The sequence below is a fragment of the Acanthaster planci genome, linkage group LG07, assembly GCF_054643075.1.
Source record: "Acanthaster planci isolate LZ-2023a linkage group LG07, COTS_SCS, whole genome shotgun sequence".
Taxonomy (NCBI): Eukaryota; Metazoa; Echinodermata; class Asteroidea; order Valvatida; family Acanthasteridae; genus Acanthaster; species Acanthaster planci.
Window position 1 is genome coordinate 6,899,654 of NC_141783.1, and position 27,306 is coordinate 6,926,959.

The 27,306-nt window shown below is 40.1% G+C and overlaps 2 long non-coding RNA genes across 3 annotated transcripts; both read left to right on the forward strand.

Moving 5' to 3' along the window:
• Window positions 1-891: 891 nt before the first annotated feature.
• LOC110978611 (uncharacterized) lies at window positions 892-9,811 on the forward strand. Of its 2 annotated transcripts, XR_002598103.2 has the most exons (5): window positions 892-1,400; window positions 3,247-3,330; window positions 6,291-6,715; window positions 7,083-7,244; window positions 7,692-9,811. It is a non-coding gene; the product is annotated as an uncharacterized LOC110978611 (long non-coding RNA). The 2 variants fall into 2 exon arrangements; XR_002598101.2 differs by having other exon boundaries at window positions 6,291-7,244.
• A 12,210-nt stretch (window positions 9,812-22,021) lies between these two features.
• LOC110978612 (uncharacterized) lies at window positions 22,022-23,969 on the forward strand. The gene is made up of 3 exons (XR_002598104.2): window positions 22,022-22,116; window positions 22,272-22,411; window positions 23,291-23,969. It is a non-coding gene; the product is annotated as an uncharacterized LOC110978612 (long non-coding RNA).
• The last annotated feature ends 3,337 nt before the right edge of the window (window positions 23,970-27,306 follow it).

A 27,306-nucleotide genomic window follows, 5' to 3' on the forward strand; every position in this document is an offset into this window, starting at 1 on the left:
TGTACATTTGATGTATGTATTGCTTAATGTAAACTTGGCAGTTACACTTTTGCTGCATTGGTGATTTATCTGTTCTGTCATAAATATTTAAATGTTTGTGAATCTTTTGAAGCCTTCTTGTTCCAAAGTTGAACAGTGCAAGAATTTCAGAAATAGTACAAACCTCAACCCAAGTCATATTATATTGAAATTATGTTGACAAATAAGCCAGTTTAACAGAAGTGGAATTTGGTAAAATTCTTGAATGGTTAAATTAATAAAGTAGTTTCGTGTATTTCAAATTGAAGTGTTTGTCACAATTTTACCAAATGTAATTGAACTCAAAAGCTTTTAAAGCTCTTTAGTGTTTTGAAGCTCGGAAATGCAAATAATAACGAACTACCCTCACCGTAAGTCGAGGTAACTGTACATGTGCATACATCTCTGATTTAGGGATCAATTTGTAAATTTTTTTAGTTGAACACACTGTACTCGTATCTCTGATTAATGTGTCATCTTAGTGAAATTTGTGTACCCACAGGTGTACTGTGTGGGTATTATGTAAATGACTGTAGTGGTTGCTACATGTACATAGTGGTTTAGTTAGACTTCAGATTGATCTGATTTCTGTTTAAGTGAGGAACGTAACAAAGCACTGAAGTTGGCGAAATACATACGTTTACTAGTGATATTCTGTTTTTCGGGCATTTTTCTTACAACTGTTTCTCTCTACTGTGCCATTAAAAACTGTTTATCATGGGCACCCAACGATGCGACCAACCTCCTCCTTAGGCTGGTCACGTTAGCTGACCAGACTAGTCCAACATCGTCGACTTGCGTGTGTCCTTGATCAAACTTGCCCGTGGCTAGACCTAGGCCGTTTTCCAATACTGAACTGCGGCTCCGTCTGAGGCTTTAACTGTTTTTTACTAGCTGACTTTGAAGCTATAAGCGTAGTAATTAGTCTAATGGTGCCGCAAAACATCAAATAGGATGCAAGAGGGCCAAAAATTACAGTAATCTAGATTAATTTAAACGCTTCAGGCCCACAATCGGGGATTGTTTTTGGGAATGAAGCCTGAGACGCAGCCGAAGTTGAGTATTGAAAAACGGCCCCTCTTACGGTCCGGTTTGTGTCGTGGTAACGCCCTCTGGCGGCGGCGGATTTGTGAACCAAAATACACCTAGCGAAAACCCATTTACAGAACACGGATGTAGGGCGCGCGCGGACGGACACTGCAAATAACACGTGGGTGCAGTGGCACACGTACATGTACACGTTTAGTGATGGTATACTGAAATCATCATGGTGGTCGCTTCAATCCGCTTTTTCGCGACTCTGTGTATCATCTGAACATGAAGACGTAAGAAATAAGTCTCCGGGGGTCTGAGGAATCGCTGGCACACCTACGTGATATGGAGTAAGTACTGCTATGTATTTTGCTTTTATTATTCCACACTTAGGCCTATACCTTACGGCATGGAGGTAGGAAGTACTCACAGGCCTAGTCCTTGAGAAATGAAAAAGTCTATGCATGTAGTATGAAAAGACCATGTTGAGACTAATCGTAGAACCACAACTAGGATCAACATTAGGCATACCTACAAGTACAAACTTGACACAACTTGTGAAGAGAAAGCAATGGAACATGTTCAATTTTCCAGTGCAAGAGCAAATTTCTCTCGGACACATTACTACCATTAGCACCCTGTTCCTATAATAAGGAAACAAAGTCCACTTTCTCAAACTAACATTTTGACCTGAAGGAACCATTACTCAATCCTGATAGGCCTAGTTCAGGTAAATTTTAACAATATTCATTACAAACAGTACGGTCTTATTTCACATTGTACGTGGCACATCCAACACACTCAACGCGCACAGTTGCTTCACACAACTGATACGGAGGTCACACTTTGCATGCCCTTGGTTAAATAAATGGAAATTTTCAAACAAAGGTCACTCCAGATTCCGTGAGGGACAAAACCTTTTATTTATTTAATGAAAGTTTAATGTGCATACTTCTTAAAAATCCACCTGCTGTGATGAAATCTTTAAGTTCACGTAGATTACGTGACCCGCCGTGTTATGGGCATGTGCATCTGGCGCGGTGCAAGTACTGCAAACAACGGGCTGTGCGTTTATGCCCATGCCGTTCTTCATGAGGTCCAATCCAACTTTGCCACATGTTAACCACTAGCTACATTTCCCAAGGAAGACAGTGGATGTCTGTTACATTGTTTTCATTCAACTAACACACCCGCTACATGCAGTAAAAGTAAATGGTTTAACTGCTTCTGCTAACCACTTGGGCCGCGCGCCAGCTGGACCAAACCATTTTGGAGGGAGGGGGTTGTCACAAATGTGGAGTTTGGGAGGGCAGGACCCAATCCGCAAAAACATAAAACAAAAACTATTTTTATATAATTTCTCCCAAACAAATTATGTGTGAGTGAAAACTGCCCTGCTAAACTGCTAATTTCGAAGTTTAGATAAACTAGCGAGTTTTGGGTTGAGAGGCAAATGTTTAACTTTAACTTCATTTTTATCCACACACCATCAATTTATTTATTCGACTGGACGAAGGTTCTTTTCTTCCTTCTCAGAAACAATGGTTGATTTATTCTCAGCTTTTCTCAAATCCAATTAATTATCGGAAACAACTTTTAAAAACTACTTAACTAGAAATTACACAGTAACATCTGCTGCCAACAGTATTCAGTTAAAGAGAATTGCAATGCTTAATGGATTCATTCTGGCAGGCTTCATCAGGACTGCAACATCAAATTCAATTACATTTCATTTCCTCCAATCAGTTGCTCTATCCAGTTTGCCATTTTGTTTGAAATTATAAGAGTTTTCTGAATAAACATGCAGGAAACTTATCCTTGCCTTTTCACCCTGAAGAAATTAATGCAGCTTCTATATATCTTCCTTATCTTGCAAAGGAATTCTTGTGCTATAGGAAAATTATATGTAAAATGTAACATTTTATTGTAACCCAGTACATGTGTATTAATTATGGTGCTGCAATGAACAGCCTGTATCAAGTGCTAGTAATTTCAAATGCTAAATCTAATTCATGAAAAAACAGTAAGACAAAATGCTCCCTTAATATACTTGGCCTGTGAAAGTTATGTCATAAAATGACTTGCCTTTGCATTGTGCCCGACTGTTTGGCATCAAGAGCATTTGATATTATGTTTTCTTTGCAGTTTGATCTGATTTCTGGCGAGCCACAGTTTTCTGTTTTGTTTTCTCACCAGCTGATAAAGTTTTCTCACCAGATGATCAAGTGCCCAAATACCTTGCCAATGGTTTGTGCTCTTCAAGTAGTCTACAGTCATGAGGTGATTCAGTTTTTCTAGACCCTGTGCTCTAAATACAGACAGGAAACCATGCCTTTCAATTAGGTCAGCAGCATGGTTCACTAGAAGGTGCATGTATGGTGTTACATGCTTGTGGTGATAAACGCCAACAACCATTTCCAGCCATCCTTTTACATGAACTCTTAGTTCATCCGTTTTCTGGCAAGCCTTTGCTTCATTGCAGAAATTATCAAATGATCGCAACACGTCATAAATTTCATAGAATTCTTGCAAAACACTAATGATAGCCTGCCCTTCACTGTCCGGCATATTGTGGAGCAAATCTTTCATTTTGTGCAAATTCTTGAAAACAATAACCTTTTCAGGTCCTGTGAGGTCTCTCCACTTGAGTACCTTACTCTCTTTGCCAACATAAAAGGAGAATCCACGTATACCTATAGCTGATAAGAATTTTTCTAAGTTTGCACAATGTGTTGACTGGTTTCTGTCAAACTGTTTCATGGCTCGACCCTGGATGGCATCTAACCTACGCAATTCGACAATCAGTAAATACGAAATTTGTCAACCCAATGCGCATTTGGAAAGGGTCAACAAATTTCGTGCGTTGTGATTGGCCAACGCATTGCAAACTCTTGGTGGCGCAGTATTGTGAATCACCCGTATTGAACAACACATCTGATACCCTCAGGAACGTGTGAAGAACATCAAAGACAACTCTGTCAAACTGTATTGTGGCAAACAATGGAACATTTGCACAACAGTACTTATTTCCCTTGGTTTTTCTCTGCAAGACAGGCAATTTCTGTGGTTGTGCGTGATTCCGATCTGACAGAGGGATCATAGAAAGTTCCTTTGTCTTTTTTACAGTATACGCAAGGGAACTTAGAATTTGCACTACTGAGACCACACACTGTCAAAAGGAACTTGTAATCACCACTGAGATAATAGACTATAGAATACTTAACACCACTGAGTATGTACTTGGTGAAATGTTCCATGGTCTTTTGGATGTCAGAGAGCTGAACTTTCAAACTACTGTATTTTTCCAAGTCACAGAGTATGGCTAGTGGATGGTGACTATGAGGTAAACAGGGATCCTCATCATGTAACAGTAACAGTTACATTAACAAAGTGAATGTGCTTCCCTACAAAGGTTCCATCTCCTGTAAATTTTACATGGATGTGACTATGCTCACCGACAGTTTTTTTCTGCAGGTTGCCAAATCTTTGATTTTAAACTTAAGAAGTTGTTCGAGATTCCTTTGAACATCAGGTTTGTCTGATGCTGTATTTTTTCAACAGACAAACTGCTTTCAATTTCTTTGCACTGCTTTTTCACAGAACACAACCTGGGTAAATTTGAAATTTTAGCAAGTGCATTAAATGCTTCATCAGAAACATTATATGTATCCTTTACAAGGACTTCAAGATTAATCTTTTCGAGGGTTTCCTCTGATATTTTGAAGGAATTTGATGCTTCATTCTTTTTCGTACTATCAATGACAGCAAAAGTTTCCAATTCTTGAGTGATTTTGTTTAACTTGAAGAGTATGAGCCTCATAACCATGCAGTCCCAGGAATTTCAACACTGTCGAACAATGATCCTTAAGTCTTAATTTGACTTTAAACTGCTGACTCCGGCTATATGAATTTATTTCTCTAGCTTTCACCCTTTTGAATGATCTGCATCCTTTTGCAAGTCCAGATTTTCTGTTTAACGGCTTGTTTTTGAGTTTAAGCCTCCTCACACAATCTTTCTGAATGTTGTTTACAAGTTTGTGTACTTTAACCGCTTCTGCATTCTGTACGCTGCTGCTTTACCAAAAAATTTTCCTCAAAACAAAAAGCCCTGTTCTTTTTTCTTTCTAATATGAAAGAGGACGTCACCAACAACTTGTTTAGATAAGTCATTTCAAAAAAGTAGAATTTGTTCCAATATAACAGGAACAGGGTGCTAAAAGTAATGAACCCCATGTACATGGCCCATTTCTGTGAAAATGACATGAGTAACTTTAGTATGCCCTCTTAGAGTTTGCACACATCTTGCAAGTTGCAAATTGTTTATCCCTCCCAAGCAAGTTGTCGGGTGTGATGATGTGCTCACGTGCAGCTGTAACACTAGGCCATCCCATGATATAGCCCAACAAGGTCAACAATCAATTTCTCTGAGTGCTAGCCCAACTTCACTTTGGCTTGCTGTGCATACTTGAATTTTTAAAATGATAGGCCTTCATGTATCTGACGCGACTGCATCAGGATGATGTAGATCAGTTGATAATAGTTTGAGCAACTTAGACTAGGGAGTCCAGCGAAACGGCGCTTCTAAATTTTATATCTGAAAGTGTGTAAAAGTGTTTTTCAATCAACGATTTCTGCCCTTTTTGTGCATCAAATTGTACATTTTAAAAAGCAGTTGTGTTTTAAAAGAACCAAAATTTGTGTTAGTACCATTTATAATGTCTGTGTGTTTCCAGTTTTGGGTGTAAAGTGTGATGAAAATACGTGTAATGTACGATCAGAGCCACTTACACGATGCCAACAACTGTGTGCGGCCATCTTTGTTTGCTGTCGTGTGACATAGTCTCGTCTAAGCCTAATATCTTACGAGACTCAACCGGGTTTGGAACGATGATGTCATCATCTTGTAGAGCTTAAAATACTCTTTCATTTGATGTATGACTGGAGGCATTAAGTGCGCATAAAGCACACATGTTGTTTCAATCAAATGTTATCACAAGACCCTGTCAACACAAACAGACTTAAAATGACACCTGACAGACTTGGTCCCCTATTTTTGTAGCTATTTATTGATGAAATAATAAATAAATATCCAATCAAAACTATGCTTCTGTGATCTTTCACACATCACTAAAAATTTCAAGCCCAACTCAGTTGTACATGCATCCTGTGTTTATTATTGATAAAGTTCTCATTAAAGAAGATATTGTTTACTTTACACTTCCTCTGTGACTTAACTACAGATCTTTGCCCAACTCTGGCATGTCTGGAAGTGGAACCGATGAGGAACAAGACTCCATGTGGCTCAAATACATTGGTCTGGCGAAACAGGGCAATGTACACACACTGTATATACTCATCTGTGTGTGAAGTTGCCAACTTGGTCTGGAATAAACTCGATCCGAGTCAACTCCATCTCAGGTCAACTCGTCAACTCTGGAAGGCAGGCACATGGCTCCAGCATGAATAAAAATCTTCCAAGCTAGTTTTGATGCACTTTAGCATACCTGTATTAAAGTACTTATATGTTCATGTAAATTTACTGACATGTGCATGAGATGCCTGGCCTTGTAATTTGGGAAGGCCAGGCACTTGGACGCATTGTTGACTACCACAGATGAGAAGGCAAAATCCCAGTCTTTTTTGCCAGATTGTCAAACTTTGGCATGTAAGTATTTTTAGAATTCTAACGTTGCATGTACACTATATTTACACATATAGGGCGCTTGCACAGCCGTCAGGGTCACGGGCCTGTTGCTCCGCAATGTCTTCTCAGCCACTCAGTGCGCTTCATGGAAACGCATACCAGTTTATGCATATGTACCCATGTGCATACTGCACTTATGTTCGCCATGGCTGCTACCAAAGCTCCACAAAATTCGGCGCCTGCTTCGAATATTGAGTTGTCAAAGTACGTAACCAATTTATCACCAGAAGAATGTGCCCGTTATATAAGAAAGATCTCCATGGTTGGTAGTGACCCATATGTGGTCGCTAACAGTGATAAATTATGCGACATCAATCGACTTCCACAGATCAATTCAATGGACATAATGTCCTATTTGATATCAACACTGAGTCCATATACCGTGTACAAGTCTTCGGAGGCGTATAATCAGTTTGCCAATGGTTGGCTGTTTAACACCAGTGTATGTACCTCACCAAAACAACCAGATCTTCGAGTGGTGTTTGGATGAGTAAGTTTTTAGACTTCAGTCCAAGTAGGCCTAGGTTAGGGCTCAGTATACTGACTAATGGGCTGTGTCATTGTTGAATATGTTGAAAGGTCATCAAACATACCAGCCCAGTCAGGCCGAACGTTAGTAAGCCTTGATTTGCTGTCACTTGCTGCCTCCAAGTTCTATGACTCTCATGTGGGCCTCTTGGGTCTCTTCACATTTGACTTGTGTACATGTACTAATTTTTTCTCAATAGCTCTGTGTATTGAAATGTGCTGGTAAGACTTAGTTTAGTAGAAACATAGCCAGTGTGGAGATTCTGTTACAGGAGAAGCTAATAACAAATGAAACAAACTACTGTTTCTTTTGAGTAAATACCTCTAGGGCCACTGTATTTTTCAAAGTTAGTATGTGAAATTTTAGCCTTCTTTGAACTAATTATTGATTCATTTCCAATTATTATAGGTGATGCATTCACAGTCCATAAGAGAGAAGGCATTGTCACCCTTGGTCATAGCTACAGATGGCCAGATACGTTGTACCCACTGTGACTGCAAAGCTGGAATCAGTGAAGTATGCGCACATGCCATAACACTTCTTTTCGGGATAGATTCAGGAGTTCATATGCACGAGAAAAAGAGTCACGCAAGTGAAGGCCTGTTGGATGGCACCGTCCAAGAAGGATGTTATAGCTGCCCCTGGATAAAGTAAGGTGGAATTCTCTTCAGCAGCCAAACGTAAAAGGAAAATGGATGCGACTGTTGATGGTGCAGGGGATGATTTGAAGGATGTTGGACGTGAGAATTGGGAGGCATCCTCAGCTTCAAGCTCGGCATCATCGTTACCAGAAGACCAGGAGCTTAGTGACCTTGTATGAGGACTTGAATTGACTGGTAGAAAGTCTGCCGTATTGAGTGCAGTGGACTCTTTTGCAAATAGCTCTATTTCTGCAGAGACTGTGAAAGAATTTCCAGTGACACTGTCAGATTTTAAAGATGCCAACACATTTAATCTGGCTTACACAGAGCTGTTGGAAAAATTTGAAAATATAAAATATGATGTAACTACAGAGGCTTCAAGGAATTTCGAGGCCCACACAAAAACACAAGCTAAATCAGCCCTGTGGTGGAGATACCGAGCAGGAAGAATTACTGCATCAAAGATGAAAAGTGTGTGCAGGACAGATGCAGGTTATCCTGCAGTAAGCCTTCTTAAATCTGTGTGTTACCCTGATCTGTACAAGTTCACCACGGAAGCAACTCAGTGGGGATGTGAGCATGAAGAGCATGCGAGAATCTGTATGCAGACTACATGAAGACAAAACATGTAGGGTTTCATGTGGAAAACTCTGGTCTAATTATAAACCCAAAGTATCCATACTTTGGTGCATTGCCGGATGGCCTTGTATGGTGTTCATGCTGCAGAGAAATTGGTGTTTGTGAAATAAAGTGCCCCTTTTGTAAAATGAACAAGTCCATTAAAGAGGTTGCAGAGGAAAAAACATTTTGCATTCAACCAGTGGGTGCCAAACTTTGTCTCTCCAGAGAGCATCAGTGCTACTATCCGGTTCAGACACAGATCTTCATCTCTGAGAGGCCATACTGTGACTTTGTCTTGTGGACCAAAGAGGATGTTCACATTGAACATGTTCTTGGTGATGATGCTTTCTAGGCAAACATTGTTTTAGCAGCAACCAAGATTGGAGTCTTACCAGCACTTGGGGGCAAGTACATATTCACCAAGCTACCACAGGATCTGACCAAGCATCACATGGAAACTAATGATGCTTCTGAGAAGTGGTGTTATTGTTGCCAGGGCAAGAGAGGACGGATGATTCTGTTTGACAATGCTACATGCCAACAGTTTCATTTCAAATGCTTGAGTTCAAAGGAATGTTTCAAAGAAAAAGAAGTACTCTCCATCTGTAGAAATCTGGTGGACTTAGGTCTGAACAAAGTGTGTGCTTACTTCAACACAGACTTTCTTGTTTACCTTAGATCAAGTTTTTCTCTTTTATCATGGTACACAGGAAATTGACATTCAAGAATACTAACAAGTCACCTGACCAGTACTTGGACCAGTGTGCATGCATTCCATTTTATATACAACCAGTGTGTTGGCCCGTGTTTGTCTAATAAGGTTGAGTAATGTCAACTTTTGACATGTTCAATTCAAAACTTGAAAAGGGAATAAATGTAAATTTCACATTTAAATAAAAAGATGATATATTTTGTATTAAGAATTTCAGATGGGGGTTTTCATATTCTGGACAAACATTTCAGACTTAGAAAAACTTGTTTATATGATTCAGACTTTCATTCGAATCCACAAATCTTGATTTACATGTATTCCTAAGTGACAAATCTGCAGCCTGTAAGTCATGTACATGTGGATTGATTCTGTGCTACATGTAGGCCTATGTTACAGAGCTAAAGTCAAAGTTTAATAATACAATAAGAGACTGGAAGATTTGGGTCTTGGTTTATTGCAGTGTAACTACATGTGTGTGTCCATTAGGTCAAAACATCTACACAATCTGTCAAAACCTGCAATAAAGAGTCTCATTTTGATGTTCTGATTCAAAATACAGTATGTTTGTGTTGCACATTCTTTGGCTACAAGTTTAATTAACAGGCACATTTATAACTGTCAACTTTTCCTAGTTCTCTGTTATCAAGTTAAATTGGGTTTTGCACAGGACTTGTTTGAAAGTGAGGCCAAAATTGGGCTACATTTCAGGCAATTAATTTTAAGCCAACATCTTTAAGCCTTCATTGAAAAGAACATATTGCCCTTATAACTCCTTCAAAGGGGTAAATTTGAAAAATGGCAGTTGAAAAGGAATTGGTTACTTGCAGTGATGAAATTACGTGAAAATTTGATTCACTTGTATGTCGCCGTCTAATATGAGTGACTCATTCATATTGAATAAAGCACAGCAAATTCTGGCTATTTTATCTGTTTTTGGAACAGGATTGTCTGAATATTCACCGTAAATACTACTGGCACTGGGTGACTTAATATGTTACATTTTTGTCATATCCCACCAATGATTTGCTCCACATGAATACATAAGTGAGCTATCTCTCATGGTTTTTTCACATCTAGAGCATAGAGATGTGGTTTCCCTTCCATAAATGTGGGAATCTCAGCCTCACATCCATAGTAACCAGCATCGTCCTTTATATCAAAAACTCTGGCTGCAAAAATGATGTCTTGCAGAAGAAGTTTCCTTAAGAAATTAGACTCTAGTGTTATGGTTTTGTCTGTTCCTCTGCCACCCCATGCTGCTGACAAGAACAAAATCACACCCTGAGGGGTTATCCCAATTAAAAACTTGATTGTGCTGTGGTGGTTATAATTGGACCAGGTTTGGGCCCTGGCTTCCAAGCTGGTAGGCCAGTTATAAAACACTTCAAAACAATCAATAATTACAGCAACTCTTTTGCCAAATGTCCGATAGAATTGCATAGGCATGGTTTTCCTCAAAACCTTCCTATCTATCCGAGTTGATAAACCATATTGAGCATCTATCCTACTGAAAATAGGTAAAATTGTAGACTCGCTAACAAAGAACCGGTATGCTAGGTCTTCGTGAGGCATGGTTTGTCTGAGTTTCATGAGAATGATTAGGAGTTGTTGAAACTGGGTGACACATCGTCTAGTGGGCAGCTTGCTTGTAACATAATGAAATGCAAGCATTAAAACTGCATAAGTGGGTAGGCCCGTATGAAACTGTTTTGTCATCGTTTACAAAACTTTCTTGACTTAGCTTTCCATCTAGTCTTGTCTTCTTAAGTTCAGCATTATTGTAATACTAGCTTGCGCATCCAAAACCGTGACATCAGCTGCAAACATATCAGTCTGCATTGCCATTTATGTTGTCATGCAGTCAGTTTGTGTGGTCTGTTCTACAGGACCGTGATCTGCCAACTCATTTGGATCTTACCGGAGTTAGTCTTGTAGGTTCAGAAGTCCTTGCACTGCACATATCTGTGACTTCTGACTGTCTCGTCACGCTGCTCTCTCATGTCTCTTTTGAGTGAGCTGCACTGATGCAGTAGCCACTGCCTTGCCATCATGATCCATCTTCCGTGTGGGAGCCCAGTCAGAATTGGTTTCATCCCTCAACTCTGCAGGCTTTCCTAAATGTAAAAGGGAAAATGACACCAAACAATAAGGGAATAGACATCAGCCTTTTCAACTTCTATCTTATCTTCAGGTTTTACAGTGAACCTCAAACCACTTTTGTGAACTTGATTTTGAAAATATGACGTTTAAAAGGGATGGTGTACAGGAAATGTTTAGGGGTTGGGCCATGTAGGGTTAAATTGATGTTATATGATAGTTTTCAACCATCTTATATACAATAAGTTGGATTAACCCCTCTTTTATGTCATTAAATAAGCAAAAATTGGCATTTTCTCAGTGTGTGCTTTTTTCAGTCTTTGCCTTGGCTCTTAGCAGAAACTTACCGAAATTGGTCAATGAGGGCAGCAGACAAATCTTGGCAAAAATGTGATGTCATTGGACGGACTCGACTTTCCAGACAAGGATGCATAGTTCCGGCAAGAAAGTTGATTGGTCCACACAAGAATAATATTCTCTGCCCTGGCGTGTAGTCGGGTACGTACATGTAACTTATACGTGTCAAGTCAACCAGATTTGGTCTTGTTTCCTAAGCCCTTCTTTTAACGTGGGGGCAGAGCTATGGGACAACTAGCTAGACATGTTGCATTCATTTTATTTTGCATCGCACTGTGCACGTGTAATAATTTCTATCGTGAATTGTGAATTTCGAAAGAATACTCTGTTGTCGGTGGCTGTTGTCGCAATCAAAACAATTCCCCTGGAGAGCAGTTTTTGTAGATTCCCAGGGGACTTTCACACCGGTGTCTGCGGGTTAGATTTGTGGATAACACACAATCAGATTTTTACAAGGGCTCAAAATTCCCCAATACATGTGCATGTTAAATGTACACCCATACGTGTACGATGTAAAATGGGACTATATTGCACTGGCTCATGTGGACAATTTTTGGTGCAATTAATGCCGCACCATGTTCACGCGACGCGTTGATGCCAAGCAAGTGACTCGCAGTGCACGGTGAAGAAAAATTGTTGGAATAGAAAACCAACTTTGACAAAGTGAGTTAGCCTGTAATGGACAAAAAACTACTTCTACTCGGAGCTTTCGAATAGCACATGGTAGGACAATTACGTCTTTTCAGAAAGACAAATTTTTAGAATGGTGCAGGAAAAATCATGACCAGTCAGTGTTTGCTGTCGATCCTCCAGGTCGCTGCCATGCCCGTGGCCAACAGCCTCAAGTTGCTAAATCTCTTCCTGAATGTATTCTGGCTTGAATTGATGAGGCAATATTTCCTGTGCTGCATCAGCTCCTTCAATGTCGCTTTCTTCGTCAAATGAATAAGATGAACATGACGACTGATCGCTGTCATGATCAGAAAAACCATCAACGCTGGAATTATCATCGCATGAGTCTTACATGATGGCATAACACGATGACATGATAGCTAACACTACTACATTATGTACATGCTGACGCGTCGTTGCGTAGCATTAAACAGTTGCTGGATAAAGGACTCCGTCCTATGACGTCACGATTCTTGGGAATTTCTTCAGACAACTTTCAGTACCTGACGGCTGTTGTTAGTTTTTGCTCCCAGAAGGGAGTAAAAGAGGGTTGTGAAAACTGTAGTTTTTACATATTTCTGCGCATTTTGAAATTATGCAGATGTGTTTTCTTGCTATATATATGTTTATGTGTTGATGCATGTTTTACAAAAAATCTTCCCAGTACGGCCCATCCCCTTGAAACAGCTTTTCATAGGTTCACCATGTTCACTGTGCTCATTATTGAATCGTTCATACCTACATGTAATCATCCCCCCCCCCAAAAAAAAAAGTGTGAGAGGAAACATTTCTCCAACTTCCCTGAAAAATATATTGCAGATTTGTGACAGCCCCTTATTTCCCATAATTTAGTAAAACCAACATTAAATCATGGAAGCAGAGTCATGAGGGTCAACACAATCGAAATTAAACATATATTCTGTTTTTGCAAATCAATTTTAATTCCAGTCGGCCCTCATATTCAATCTGTGCTCTTCACCATAAATACATGCAAGAATTAATTTGTGGTCAGAAAGGTTAATCTGTTGTTTCACCAAAATAAGAAATATAACGAGTAATATTCGAAATAAGGTCAACAAAGCATACCTGTGATGAAATGTTCAGAACATACTTGATAACTTCCAATCTTTTCTACCAAGATGTCTGCCCTGTTGATGTGTGCCAGCCACTTACGCTGCCATCTCTGCTTCAGTTCTTGCTTTTCTTTGCTGTCTTTCACTTGAACTTTGGGAATTCTGAGGAAAGACAAATAGCCTTCTCTGTCTCAATGATTGCCACAGTTCAAGACTGCACAAAAATTTACCATTTTGCTGACTTTAAAATAACCTCAAACTGCAGATTCTGAAAGTACAACACAGTGCAGAATATTGTGTGCACGTGTCCAGTTATGTATTGTGAACATGCAGCTTCAGCTCACCGCACGTCGCAAATTTTGACCTTTGAACTCGTGTGCAAGCACCCTATAGTACTGATATGTGCATGAGATGCCTGGCCTTATAATTTGGGAAGGCCAGGCACTTGGATGCATCATTAAACCCTAACAGTCCTCAATCTTTCACCTGTTGGAGGACTGACTGAGGACTGTTAGGGTTAATTACTTCCAAGGAGAATGAAACATCCCCGTCTTAACCCCAACAGTCCCAAATCCTCCGATTTAAATATGATTTTACATACACCCTAGGGGGTTAGGGTTAATATTTCTTGCTAGACTGTCAAACTTTGGCATATAACTTAGTTTTTCCAGAATTCAAACATTGCATGTACACTATATTTTCACATATAGTCCTATCCTGAAATGTGCAGCTAATACATAATGCCCTTGGCTGGTTCCCTGTCCATTAATATATTGCTTGCGGCAAATCATTGGTAGTGCAGCTTGCACTCTGTGACGTGACACGAAAGTGACAAAACAGCCGTCAGTTTTGTGCAAGTGGGGCAAAATTCGTCCGGAATGAGAAAAAAGGCAACTTTTTTCCTCCAAACGAGGAAAAGGCGAGTTTTCTGCAATTAGCAACCTTGGGGATAGTTTACCCCGTAAGTAGTGAACATACCAGTGCAATTTCAGCTCATAAAATCAAACGGATGTTTAGTTATGCCCCCTGATAAAGTTTTTTCAAAGAAATCCCTATGAATCGGAACAGGGCCCAGTATATGACGAAGGAGTATACATCTGGCCCTGTTTACGGGTCTGACTTTCAATAGGCCTACATCCATGATCATGTAGGCCTACGTAGGCCTACATCATACATGACAAAAATGTTGAGTTCACACACTTGCTACTGTCACTGTGTACTGTACTGAGTTCCAAAGCCTTTGCAGTTACATCCATCACGTATTGTATGTAGGTCTATTGACCTGATTCCCATTTTTATTTTTTGTTGAAGTGCAAAATGAATGCTTTGAAAATGTACACATGGCGAAGAAAGTAACTACTAATGTTATGCCTACTTTCTGAAAATAAGTTTGTACCTGTATGGATATTTAGGGGTAATACTAGAATTTATCAACTTTGAAGAACTTCTTATGTGAGATGTGGGATTTTCAGAGACTTGTTCAAGTGTGCCACAAATATGGAACAGTCAACTGAATTTTGTGCCAATTTCTGGATGCTGTCGTTTTGAATTTTGAGTTTGTAAATTTCATGACACCAAACTTGTTCACAGAGGTGATCAATAGCATGTATTTTAAAGGTTATACAGTCAAACTTCATTAATAAGAGCACTGTTAGTACAAGATTCTGCTTGTAAAACAAGGACATTTTTAGGTCCCAATCCTTTGTTTTTCATTGTTTTCATTCCTGATAATATTATATTCCTGTTATAACAAAGTAATTTGCCAAGTCAGAAGGACCTCTTACTAATGAGGTTAGTCTGTAATATCATTATTTACTGTAACTGAATGCATTCCAAGTTTTTCAGCAAAGAGGCTTGGCAGTGATGCATGAGGAAAGTCAAGGAAACGTCAAAGAGTGGCACGTTAGAAACTCAACTTCATTAGGGCCAGGCAAGTTGACTATAACTCCATATACATGGCCCTACTCCTAAACTAGAAACAAGTGGAGGAAGGCTTAAATATTGGGATAAAGCTCCCTGGCTATGAAAGGTATCAGCCACATACAGGTATTTCTCAGTTGCCTTTTTGATTAGTTCACCCAGCAGTTTATCATGTTGAATTTGTCAAAATGGCCCAAATGGTTTTGAAACTTGACATGTAGAATTGGTGTGTGAGCCCTATTGATTCAGGTCCCTGCAACTTTGCCATTAAAGATTCTACAGTTAGTTGCAGCTGGCCATCAGGTGAGAGATGACTAGATTGGAGACATCTAAATCTGGATATGACACTCATACACACGTACATGTAATTGACACCTGCTAACCCCTCTGATTTGATCGCAATTAGGAAGTCGTGGTTGCTTCATCCTCCACCCATGAAAGGAAAAAAAGAGGGGAAGAAAATTTTTTGAAGGGCGGAGGGGGCTTTGTGGGGTGGAAAGCGATGGAAGGTGTTATGTCACTGTGTGTGGGGGGGGCAGAAGATAACCTTTCCCCTCCCCACAGGGTCAGGAAGATCGGGCATAAATTGAATAATGTATCTGCTTCAACTGAAAATCTTTCCTCATTTAAAATAAAGCTGAAGTTACCACTTGGTGCAGCCATAAAAAAATGTACGGTTCTGTGTTAATTTCTGTTGTCTTAGAGAACTAAATTAAAAACTAAAGAGACTGTACAGTGTTGGATGTTATACACTTTGTAGATATGATGACAAATATTTTCTGGCTGAGAACATAAACCTGTCTTAGGGTATTATAAATTCCCCCCAAATTTACTCTTATAAATTGGTGAATTAGTTAAACATTTTATGATTACTTTAATTTCACAGATCACTGAAGCCGCTTATTTTCATAATGTCTGCTCTTGGAACATTGATGAAGGTCCAAGCAAGACAGTCAGATTGTGGAATCAAAGAGGGCCAGCAGTCTGCAACCTTTAGAAGAGGAGCTTAAAAAATTGGTAAAAACTGCATGCATCACTTTGCAAACACTGACCTTGACCCAAAACTCGCCAGATGCAGCATACTGCAGCAGATGTAAAAGTCTGGTGCACTCTATAGCCGTGTTCCCGTTGGACCTTTTCTTCTGCGGGCACATGGAAACTCACTGCGACATTCCTTCATGTCAATCTATTGCTCATTCCCACATGGACTTTTTTTTAACCGTAACAGCATGTTTATTCGTTGTGTTTGGCCTAATAGGACCAGCTGATTACATTGCCTGCGCTGCATAAATCATGATAAAATCAGCAAAATGTGACAACAACACAAATAAAATCAGACGAATTCAGCCAAATCTGCTACAAAGATGACAAACTCGTACAGGAAAAGCCCTGTACACAATGTGTGTATATCCAGGCACACTTCACTGTGTGTGTGCGGCTTGCTGCTGTAATGTACACATGGAGCTGGAGGCTGGCAACCATTCAACCATTTTCTCTGTGTAGGTAGTAGTCTGGTTCATATGTTGAGCGTGGTCGCGATCGGTCTAAATTGTGCGGGAACTGTTCCCATTGGACTTTTTGTGCCCCTGCTAACTTACCGTGGCTGCGCAGAAATCTACTGCGACCCTTTTTGGCCCGTTAATTTTACATCGTGAACACGGTAAGATGACAGGGACATTAGTTTACTATGCGTTCCCATTGGATTTAATGTTGTAACTCTACAGGAAAGTCATGGCAAGTTAACCAAAAAAGTCCAATGGGAACACGCCTTTTGATGCACTGGGCAATCAACCGCAGCCAATCGAATTGGTCATGTTGAAACAATGGGAGCTGGTCTCATTGAATAAAGCCAATGTTGGATCTTGTAGTGGCTGGCAATCACAGACTCCCAGGCTGTTTGGCCTTGGGGAGAGTTGACCTGTAGGATCTTGTTACACTGGGCAAGCAAATTACTTTGACAAATGATGCAGACTGGTGTGTTTGGCAGGGTTTCTAGCCAAACGACCCTGAACAGTTAGAGTTATATATTGCGCTTGTTTTAATTATGAAAATGACTTTGGAATCATTCATATTAATTGACAGAAATGAGGCCTTTCTATTTCTCCAGTCCAGTTACCTTTTTCTTTATTGTTAGGGCACTTAAGCTTGTTGGCAAGTGGATAGAAGCAGAGATGACAGTGAGAGTGGAAGAAACATGCTATCCATCCAGGAGATGTCTGTCTTCGGCAGTGACTGTGAGTTGTCTTTTCAAGTATTGAAGATGATGTTGAGGCCATACATTGATGTCACAGACACATGTACAAAGTAACGTTAAGGCAATATTGAAAATATCAAATATAGACACTCAAGCCAATAGGGGTCGTAAGATATTACTTGAACCAAATCACTTTCAGGTTTGACAATTTTAACCATTGAGCATTGTGTGTGATCATTTGACCCTAAAAGAACCAAGGAGTAGATAGAATCTGCCCCCCTCAAGATTTTTTCTGATATCGCTACAGTACAGTAATCGAGCTTTCAGGAGTTTTTCAGTAACTCTTTTGTGGTCTTTTTGACACCGTCTCTGTGAAAATTGCACATACATGTATCTTTCTCATTATAAGCACCCCTTTTTCCTGAAAGAAAATTTGGCTCATCAGGCCGGTGTTTATTGCAGAATCCTTGGCATGAAACAACTGAGAAAATTTCTTTTCCCCCCTGGATGGGATGCAAGTCTATCACAGGTTGCTTCCCAGCTAATGCTGGTACCCATTTATACTCCTGGGTGTAGAGAACCAAGCAGTGGTGAAGTGGCTTGCCAAGGGCCACAACATATTGCCAGCAGTTTGATTTGAGCCTCCAACCCTATAATTGGAAACAATATAGACCCTAACCACTTGGCCACATGAAAGAGGTCCATTATTCGGACATCCTCAATAAAAGTGACATTTTTTATTGTGCACGAACCATCGGTACTGTGCACAAACCAGACTGAGCCAATAAGGAAACGGTATCCATGGTTTGTGCACTGATAGAACGTAGCCAATCAGAGAGTTGCACAATTGCCTTTGATCCCTGCCCATGCCATGATGGAGCCTTCACGATGGAGGCTTACGTACGTTATGTTACATACAAACAGCAGGTGCTCGTCTGACTTTAAGGTTCTGCGAGCGCTATGAGCAAGCTGTTTTGTAATGTACTACTTTTCGCTCATTATAAGCTGCGGTCAGGTCTGCCCATGCTGTCATTTTGACCATTTGACCGAATGGCTCAATTAAGCATTGAAGCGTATTATCGTGTATACTTGGTGTTATAAGGTTTTTTAGGTTATCTGTATCTGTATAATATTGTTTGCAAAGTATCCAGACACATCAAACTTACTTTCGCCCAGAATGTATACATGTAATACATTACGTGGACGCCATAGTAAGAACATGATGTTCTAAGCATTATGCTATGGTTTCCTTTCTGGCAAGAGAACTTTGTTGCTTATCAAATCAACAATACAGTTTTTATTGACTCTGAGAAAGTTCTTCATCTGGGACAAGGTAACAGAAGGAAAAACAAGGGTTGGGGCACCTTCAAAACTTTCTTGCTAAACAAGGACCTAATGTTCAGAATCACTTTCTCAAATCCGGCAAGCATAGGAAAGCTTTGTCCCTTGAGGCATCCCTTGCCCTTCTGTTTGGCAGATCAAGAAGGTATTTTGAACGAAGAGCCTAAGGCAGAAACTGCTAGACAAAGTGCATGGCTAAGAGAACGATGTGTTCAATCTCTGACAGGAGGGTTTCCTCATGCTGATAACAGGGTCGAGGCCGAACATGATCATGTTGGAATCAGAGACGAAGATAAAGTGAGTGCTGAAGCTAAGGTCAACATAGATCACCATGTACAATATGAAGACGACATAGAAATGAATGAATTTAGACTTGGTCAGCCTGAGCTAAATAGGCAACATCATGCTGGGAGGTGTGCTCTATCTTCCATCACACTCAGAGCAGAAGCCAGGTTGCCAGAACATGGCCTAACTAAAGCTTTCAGAACTCTTAGAAAACGAAGAGAGGGAAATTGCTAACATTGCTGCATCGGTGCACAACGGAGGGAAGATTTCTGCTTGGCTTTGGCGATGGGTGTAAAGGAAAATACACCAAGGCTTGGGGCCCGCAGACCAACAATGGAACGCCGAGCTCTGCACTGAAGATGTCATAGATATTTTAAGGAACATTTCAGTAAAATTGAATGGCAGCAAAATGAGCTTGTTCAAAGAATTAGTAACCGGTCACGCCTCGCGCCATTTCCATGTGTCAGCTGAAAAAATACTCCTCATGACTGTGGACACCATGAGCTTTGGAGAAATCCTCAGTCATTTACATATGATTGTGCCCGGATTTTTCACTTCAGTAAGGAAAAGTTGAAGGCTGAAAGCAATGATCAATTCTAAATGAAGGACGGCAACTGGAATGTCCATTGACCCTACACGACTGAGGCACCGTCTTCTCTATCTGTACCACTGACTTAGTCAAGAAGAGAAGTGACGTCTCTTTGGTGATGCTAGCAAGTTTAATTGGCCTCACTTGCATCAACAACTCACAGGTTCTTAATGGCGTGAAACTGCACAGCCCAAAAGAGGTTTGGATGACCAACCTCTTTCTGAAAGATACAAGGCCCAATCAAGAGGCAAATTTGGGTGAACAAGGAGGGGAGTTTGTTCAGTCAATGAAGTCAATGGGACAGGTATTTATCTTTCAGCTGATTCAATGTTTTGTGACGCAGTATTTGGGGGTAAACTTGGTCCAACCACATCAGACGGGTGGAATCTTTTTATGGCAATGGATGCAGGAGACAAAGGAAAGTTTGATCCGTTGACAGGAAGAAGATCAACAGTGGGACTGTCATTAGATCGCACACGAGGACAGACTTCTATACCCATTGATAAAGACTACATCGTTGTCGATCCCAATCATACAATATCCCGAATCGTCAAGAAGCTTATTAAACATCTCGTACTTATCATTTCAGATATCACATTGCATGCCTCTGGCAAACATGGTAAGCGGTAGAGGGTAGTTAGTTTCCAACATTGCAGACCGTGAGATGTTCATCATGGCAAAGAGGGCATACATATACCCTTCAGTTTGATGACAGTGGAGACCTGCGGGATTTTACCTTGAATACCACAAGTGCGGAAGTCATCCTAGCTCCCCCGTTGGAGTTTGGGCAGGAAGCACACTATTCAGATCGTCTAGATAATGTCATCCCTGATGTGAGTACATTCAACCATTGCCGCAGGATGTAGTGGCTTTTCTTGGCCTGAAACATCAGACTGTAGCATACACGAGCCTACTTCAAATGATACATCTACACTCATGGGAAATGTATAAATTGCTGACAATAGATCTGGTTTATCCAAAGGCACCTAATGACGATCCCCATAGTAAGACTGAGAACAACTTCAAATTTGGTCTTTCTGCAAACGACATCAAGTCCTACCGAGCCACGTAGACAAATTCTGCCGTTTGATGTCCTTCACTTACGGTCCCAGAAACTTGACCCCCTACATGATGAAACTCATCGACGTCATTCCAATACTGCTGGAGAGGTTTCCATTTCATTCAATGATTAGACTAGCGACAAAAGCCAGTGAACACCGGCATTACTTGAGTATGACCTATTTTTATCAACTCACTTTGAAAGGTGGCAGCAAAAACAGACCCATAGTTTTGCAATCACTTTTCGAATGGCAGCGGATATTCCTTTGGAATTGCATCAGGGATTGTCCACTTTAAGTTCGTGCTGCCTTTGACCAGTTTGTTGAGGATCACCTGGCAGCCAGTGATGTTAATCAAGGAAGATGGAGAAACCCAGCTCTTGGGCACGCTGACAGATACCAGTACAGCAGAAGATGGCACTGACAAAGACTCACTGCATGCGAATGGTATTCTAGTTTGTTTGTCCGAGCTGGCAAGCTAGGTGCTCCCCAGAAGATGGTGTCTTCTCAGATAAGATGCCTTGGAGGAAGAGTGTGGAGGAGTAGCAATTTACCCGTTGAAAGAATTCCATTGAGCTGGATATTTGTGTCATCTCAAACAGAGTGCAGTAAGGATCCCCGATACGTTTTACATGACTTTGCAGAAGGGTTTCAAGGGGATGGGTTGTTATATCCGACAACTGCTTTAACCACTGTGCCCATGATGGCCATAATGTAAGTGTTGATAACTACATACCAGTGAGACACACGCAAAAACTGAAGGAAGCTTCCCCACAGCTACTCCAGTCACTGAAGAATCTTCCTGTCCCAGGTGACATTACAGAAAGAGGAAACAATCAGTAATAGACTTATAGGTATCCTACAAACTGGCTAGCATGGATTCAAATTCATTAACGTAACCATTTGACTTTGATGATAAAGTCTCCTTTTCGTGTGTTAAATGCAAACATATATTCTATAGCGAAAAACCCAGTAAAAAAATAAAATGTCCAAATAGGACATCAGTCGCCAATAATGCCAGCGATGTTAATACATGGGCACTTGAACTATTGATAAATTGAATAGGCACAGGCTTATGTTAGTTTCAAATGGTGATTAAGAGTGTCAATATAATAACAAGTGCCCTGTACTTTCAGGATATCGGTGTTAACTAGGCAGAAATGCCAGCTGAAAAAGAGACCATGTCAAACACACAGGCAAACTACGAGAAATATTCAACGAAGACCGTCGAGATTGCCTACGGATTTGATTCAAGAAATCCAAGTTCCAGCAGGTATTTTTGTTAAATCAGTTGTTCTGGGTTGTTCTGGACAGTTATTGAAGTGAATGCTGTAGTCTTATGGCTTAACAGCTAAACAACTTAATATTTTTTGTAGACAAATGATATCTGTTCTTTGGGGGGATGGGTTATCTTTTGTTTTACAATAGGTTCTTGCAAGTACTCCAAACTTTGCCACTGCTAATCAATACGTTTGTGATGAGTGGCGTGTGTTGCCAGAGAAAGAAAAGGAAAACTACACCAGAATGGCTCTAGCTGCTGAACACCTGCTTGACTGATGTGGTTTAGGGTAAGTAATCTTGTAAAAACAAGTAGAGACAACTAATCCGACAATCAAAAAACAAAAAACTTCCCACTGCCGGCACACTTACATAGATGACTTCGCAACAACTTAACCAACCAAATAACAGACTACATTTTATAAGATACCACTCCCCGCCCCTTTTGCCTTTCTTTTCTCTGTTGGCAAATCTGAAGTCACAGTGTACATGTAGAGCATTCTAGGCCAGTCCAGCACCCCTATTTTGCTTTGTCGCACCCCTTTTTTCTGTTGCCAAACATGAAGGCATAATGTACGTCAAATTCCTGCCTGCACCCCTTCCTGCACCTCTTTTTCTATAAAGAACATGACGTCAAAACACGGCAAATTCCAACCTGCACCCCCCTTTGCCTTCTCGCACCCTTTTTTCTATAGACAGAGGGGAAGTCATAACATACGTCAAATCGCGCCCACACTTCTATTTCTCCTTCTCGCACCCCTTTTTACTGTTGCTAAACGTGAAGTCACAACATATGTCAATCTCACACCCGCACCACTATTTTGCCTGCTCGCACCCCTTTTTCTATTGTTAAACGTGAAGTCATCACATATGGCAAATTCCCACCCGCACCCCATTTTGCCTTCTCATGCCCCTTTTTTCTTAAGACGAACGTGAAGTCATCACCTATGTCAAATTTTAGCCCGAACCCCTCTTGCCTTGCGCCCCTTTTTCTATAGACAAAGGGTGAAGTCATAAGATACTGCAAGTTCTCACCCGTACCCCTCTTTTGCCTCCTCCCCTTCTATGAAAACTTGACGTTAAGTTAAAACATATGGCAAAATCTCATTACAGCTCTGACAAACAACACCACCGTGACCACAGGGTACAATTTCTAACTTTTATTCTAGGAAATTTTCAGTGATGCAGTCAAGTACTTTTTGAGAACCAAGGTCTCTACCAAATACTTAACTAGTTAAGAGGGAACAAAGCTGAAGTACATCGGCATTTGATGGTACATGCATAAAGGTAAGATTACAAAGCAACATAATGACTTCAGACCATCACTGTTTGATTAAAATTAACTTTTTAGGACAAAAGTACTTGCAAAGTACTCAGCCGAGTATGTGACGATATTGATGTACATTTTGCTAAGTGTTCCATATGTATTTTTTTTCCATTTTTCAACCATAAAACTTGTTGAACCTATGAAAAAAGAAACTAAATCATTGCATGATGAAATGAACACTGAAGAAACAGCCATGTCAAAATATGAAGGGCATTTTAAAGATACGTATTCGGGATCTCCCGATGAAAAACTGAATGCATTTTTCAGTAGATGTGAGTTGAATGCCAAAGTATGTGACTTCGCCTCTAATAAACTACACTTGACACAAAGTCTTAGACTTAAAGGTAATGCAGCGATGTGGTTGTCTACCCTTGATGACTGTACGAAAAGCTCGTAGGAAAGTCTTAACGCTGCCTTGATTGACAATTTCAGGGTAAAAACCAGAATTGGGTAAACAAAACCAAATTAGCCTCCCGTGTTCACAAAGAATCTGAATCACTGGACATTAATTTTTCAGATATATCTTCGAGTAACACATTGCAAAAACTGGATCAAGAGAAATTAACTCATTTCATTAGGGGCTTAGGCTACAACCACGTTTTAAAGCTTTCGTTATTTCAAAAGAACCCGAATCTTTGAACTGTGCACTTCATTATGCACGTCTTTCACAAATTGTGTCAAGAGTCACCAGCCCCACCATCGTCCATGGTGCATTCTACACAGGTTTTGCAATTGCCTGTTGAGCCTAATTCGCAATCTAACCAGGCTGATACAATCCAGCAGTTAGTTAATGACAGCGCTCAAATACAGATGGCAGTTAACGAAATAGTAAACCAAGCCACAAAGACCAAAACTCAGCAAGGCCAATCTGGACCTCGTATGCAAACCAATACTCCCAACAAAGTAGATTGATTTGTTATCAATGTGGTAAACCAGGTCACAGACAATTTGAGTGTTACTCTAAATTTCACATTCAAGGGTATCCTTTAAACTAAGAGCCCTGTCTACTTGTGATATAAACAAAAGATCTGGAATTATAGGCGAAGGGGTTTTATTGATCATGGTATAGATGTGACAATGCAAGGCTGTTGTATCGATGTACGATTAGGGTCTAAATCACGATCTTGTCTATTGGACTCTGCAAATATTAATGTCATTAGTGAGAAATGTTTTCGACAATCGACTGAATGTAATGCCGTTGAAATTTGAGATTGTGAAATTTCCCAAGCAGTAACTGCTGGTACCTTGCCTCAACATTCTAGGAATTGCAGAGATTGCTTTGACTATAGTTGTGACTTTTGTATACCTTTGTGTGTAACTGTTAATCTTGATTGTGACTTAATCTTAGGCACTCAGTTCCTTGTAGAACAAAACGCCAGTCTGCATTTTGGTTCAAACAAGCTGAGGCTTAATGACAAACATCAGATTTGTACAACTTCAAAGATAAAGATTCCCCCACGTACTCAAACAATATTTGAAGCTAGAGTTATTCCCAATTTACCCTCTGGGTTAGTGGGTACTTGTGAAGCTACTAGGACAATAACCAGATTAGGATTACACCTTGCCCATGTGATATCCTCTACCATAAAACACAGTGGTCGAACTCAAGTTACAGTAATGCTCCTCAATCCCTTGGATAGAGTCACTGAAGTATGCCCACGGACAAAACTAGGTACATTTGTCCTTGTGAAAAACGAAGATATGCATACATTCTCGGCGTCTGCTGAGATTGTAAAACCTTCAGAAACAAGGACCCACAACAAAACGGCACTAAAGAAGCCAAGGAAGTACTTGACCAGGTAAATATGTCAAACAAAAGCCTCAGCGAAACCCAAAAAATCAACTCAAGTCATCACTTGAGGAGTATACCGACATTTTTCAAACCTCTAATACGTCTCTGCCGTGTTACATTAAAATAAAACATACCATTATTACAGGTACTTATCTTCCGATACGTTCTCGACCATATGGACATCCTCCACATTTGCAAGTGATCATCAGGGAACAGGTCCAACAAATGCTGAAAAATAACATTATTTCTCCTTCCACATCACCTTGGTCAAGTAGTATTGTGTTAGTGAAGAAGAAAGGAACAAACCATTTTCGTTTTTGTATTGACTTGCGACCAATAAACCGAATTAGTGAACGTGATAATTTCCCACTTCATAATATCGAAGATTCTATCAACACCAGCTCCTGTATTTTTCAACACTTGATATGGCATCTGGTTACTTGCAAATAGCCATGGAAGAACATTCCTAGTGCAAAACTGCCTTTGTCACACAAGAGGGACAGTATGAATTAAATGTCCTCCTTTTTGGTTTACATGGAGCCCCAAGTACATTTCAGCGTGTTATGCACGAAGTTCTCAGAGGTTTACATTGGAAAATTGCTCTGATTTATCTAGATGGTGTAATAATCTTCTCAAGGTCTTTTTCAGATCACTTGGACAACCTTAGACAAGTGTTTGATCGATTCAGATCATCTGGTCTTAAACTCAAACCCCAAAAATGTACATTTGGAGAAAACAAGGTACGTTACTTAGGTCACATTATCTCACAAGATGGAGTAGCCACCGATCCAGCCAAGATAAGCATTGTCAAAAATTACCCAGTACCTACAACGGCGTCACAAAAAAAGGAATGACTGGATACTACAGGAGATATGTAAACGAGTACAGTCAAATCATCGATTCAGTAATCAAACTGACTATGAAAGATGTTCCATTCATTTGGTCTCCTGAATGTCAAGAGGCATTTGAATTTTTGAAACAAAAGCTTATGAAACCTCCAATTTTGGCCTATCCAAAATTTGATGGTTCGAAATTTATCCTCCAAACCGACGCATCAACCATAGGCTTGGCCAAATTCAAGAGGGCTCAGAAAAAGTCATTGCATATGGAGGAAGGTCTTTAAACAAAGCAGAAAAGAATTATTCCATTACTTAAAACTGGAAGCTTTGGCAGTTGTAGAAGGAGTTAAACAGTACTCCTCGTATTTACTTCATGGACCCAAATTTCAAATTATCACTGATTCATCAAGCATAGTGTTGGCTGTTCAATCATAAACCTACAACTGGCAGACTTATCCGCTAGGCTTTACTCTTACAATCTTATGACTAAGAAATAATTCACAGAGCTGGAAGATCATTAAAGAACGTTGACTCTTTGAGTAGAATTCCACAGGTACAGCAAACTCAATCTGAACAAGAATCCAGTTACGCAAATCAGCGTCAGTTATGAAAGAAACAGACGAAAAATCTCAACCTACAACTTGAATTCCATTTGATTTTGGAACCTTAGATGGTTCTTTGATTGCCTGTAACTCTAAACCTTGTGTAAATGTTACAAGAAATGCACAATATCAGAAGAGTAAAAGAATCAAAGATGTGGAAAGTGAGATTTTGACTTGACGGTTGCAATTTAAATATTCACCAAGATATAGATCTTTGTGAGTTGAAAAAAGCTAAAGAGAAAGACCAGTTTGCGGGTGTAGTTATCAGATACCTCAAGACTCATGACCTTCCTGGTAATGACAAAGAAGCAAGGAAATAAATACTTGAAGCTTGAAATTATTTCCTTCATGTTAATACCTTGTATCATACATGGCATACTTCATCAAAAGGTCATTTGCCAGAGAAGCCTACAGTACAGTTGTATATACCACATGATTATGTCGATGAGGTACTGGTTGCAAACCATGATGAAGTTTTGGCCACCCATTGTGGTATTTACATGACATACGCCAAAATTAGACAGAGGCATTTTGGAAAGGAATGTACAAGGTTTGATAACTGGGTCAGATCTTGTAATTCTTGTGCATGAAGAAAAACTCCAAAGCATAAAGTGATAGCTCCACT